The sequence below is a fragment of the Staurois parvus genome, unplaced genomic scaffold, assembly GCF_062004578.1.
Source record: "Staurois parvus isolate SC_StPar_1 unplaced genomic scaffold, SC_StPar_1.0 ptg000235l, whole genome shotgun sequence".
NCBI lineage: Eukaryota > Metazoa > Chordata > Amphibia > Anura > Ranidae > Staurois > Staurois parvus.
Window position 1 is genome coordinate 7,270,823 of NW_028318031.1, and position 2,668 is coordinate 7,273,490.

The window sequence follows — 2,668 nt, forward strand, 5'->3', positions numbered from 1 at the left end:
GACTATCCGGATTATGTGAGCAGTCTATTATAGCACATTGAGTATGTCTCAATGTGATGGGATTTTACACTTGATTGGACTTTCTCATGAATTGGACATTTTTTATGTATAATTTTTTATTCAGATTTTTGTTATAAATATTGTTTGACATTTCTATTCATGTTTCACCACTATGCAACTTAATGTATTGATATAGGTAGTTTATCATTCACTTCTAAGTCATTATCCTATTACATCTAGATACACATTCACTCAAAGGGCGCGGCACCATTTTTTAAATTTTATTGTTTATACCATGACATTGCTCCTGTCTCTTGTCCTCACTACCTGCCTTGCTCTGGTGCACGCCTGGCAATCTGCAAAATCTGCTCTGCCTACTACTACTGTGCCAAAATCAGAGGATCATCAGCCTTCCAAGGTTTTCATCAGCAAGAGCTGCAAACAACAAATACTGGCACTCTTGTGTCCCTGGGTCCTAGACTCTCTCTGTTCCTACTCCAGCGGGATCAGGACTAGTGACACAAGTGAGGCCGACCTCATCATTTCAGTCTCCCATCAGGTACGTGACAGGGGCTTATCCAGGGCCTTGGAATTTTTGTTGAACATTTTAGTAAGGTATGTTGTTTACTTTTGTTTTCTCCCCTTTCTCTGTTGCTCAACCAGTTACCCAAGACTGGGGTCCTGTCTGTGGGCTGTTGGGGCACATATGCCTTATAAATTATTTACTTTCTTTTTCTGTGTTTCTTCATAGACCTTTATATGTTACACTGGTCTCTTAGATTTAACTAAGGTGTATATTACCAGAAATAGTCAGTGGTCCTACTATGTTCATTTAATGGGGAGGTGAGTATCACTCCTCTATATATATATGATTTATTTACCATATAGCTGGGCCTTTGTACATCCTTATTAACACTAATATACCTATTTATATACCAGGCACTGTCATAGGGCGTGCAGTTCACTTCGCCGGTTTTGCTGGGATCCCCTCATTGATTGGCCTCTCATGGTGTTATCGGGTGCTTTCCTCCATTGTCTATGTGCAGATGTACAGTATGTATATTGAATTATTATATCTGCTTTATCATCATCTGTGTACGCCATACTTATTTTACATAAGATGTTTATGCATTTATCAATGTAATTTTATATTTCCCATTTAGAAATCTTCTTATAGCTCCTGAAGAAGCCATATCATCGCGAAACACGTTGAGCAATTACCACCACTACATAAAGAGAACCTCTTTTTAGCTGTTGCTGAGATGCAGCATATCTTTGAAATTGTGGGGTCTGCTAATAATATGTGAATCTGCATTGATTTTTTCGTATGTTACAGGGTTAGGTCATATTCTGTAATTATTTTATATATGTATGTATATGTTTAATAAAGCATTCTATTTTATGAATTATTGTTGTAATGCCTATAAAGTCCATGAGGTTCTTTCCATTTTCAGGATAGGAAGAAAAATTTTCTGGTTGTTAGCAAGACAGAAAAAATAAACTCTATACAAAGCTGAACATGTTTGGGCTATATATAAACTTAAGGAGTCTATTTATGAAAACATTGTTGAATTATTTTCACAAGTATTCGTCTTACCATCACAAATTTGACCAAATTTTGCTTTACATGTTGATTCTCTATGTTTGTCAACTCCCTCTAGTGCCCATAATCTGGCATTTTCTTGACTGAGGTATTTCGGGAAAAACACATTATGGCTACTAGATGGCTCTGACAATCATAGGAAATCATTAGGCAAAATATGGTCTGAACTGGTGATAGCTAGGAGAATGCTTGCAACATTTGTCCAACAATTTTTTTTACCCCTAAACCCCTAAACATTGACTAAATGTGGGTAAAAGACAAAAAGAGAGCATTTTTCAGTTTGTGGTCAGCCTCAAAAAATCTCAGCCACTAAAATCTCTAAACATAAGCAACATATATTGTTTCCCACTTTCATTTTAATGGGGAACTGTTAGTTTGTAACAAGATTTGACACCTTCAGCATCTGGTGTATTTTCCCAACCCCCTAATCTAAATTCTGATGGCTTGCAACATATTTAGCACAAAGCAGAATAATGAAAGCTCCTGTGTATCATAAGAGTTGACCTTCTTTTTCCTAGTGCAGGCGTACCATACTTTTTATGGAGCAGTAGTGTCCAAAGAACCGTGTACATTTGCATAGGGTACCATACTATGGGGAACATTTACAGACATTTCACCTCTCCTAAACTTTTATTAAAAATGATTCTTACAGTAAGCATACATGTTCAATTTCGGATTCTGATTCATCACCCCAACATCTCCTGGTCTTGTACACTTTGTCAAAACTGATTACGGTCTTGAATGATTATATTATAATGTGAAAAATGTACTAAAGTTATGTGAAGTTAGGGAAGAGTTCCTTGTACAAAATGTATTTCCTAGATGCCAGTTTCAGTGGCAGTACTTACTTGGAGAACAAACAGAATTTGCCCGGCAAAGAGGGCAACTTGCTAAAAACTTTTCTTCATATAACATTAAGGTCACCCCTGGACAGAGCAACTATTACAGGAGTTTATTGTCTTCAAGTCTAGAGCATTCATGATTCTTACACTACCCTAGTGGCTCGTTGATCAAAGCTGAATTAATAATAAGCCAGGAGATTCCAAAAGGTATTACCTGAGGAAC

The 2,668-nt window shown here is 36.8% G+C and overlaps 1 long non-coding RNA gene across 1 annotated transcript; it reads left to right on the forward strand.

Annotated features, from left to right (window-relative positions):
• The first annotated feature begins 568 nt into the window (after window positions 1–568).
• LOC149460115 (uncharacterized) lies at window positions 569–1,406 on the forward strand. The gene is made up of 2 exons (XR_016313152.1): window positions 569–1,053; window positions 1,164–1,406. It is a non-coding gene; the product is annotated as an uncharacterized LOC149460115 (long non-coding RNA).
• Window positions 1,407–2,668: the final 1,262 nt, after the last annotated feature.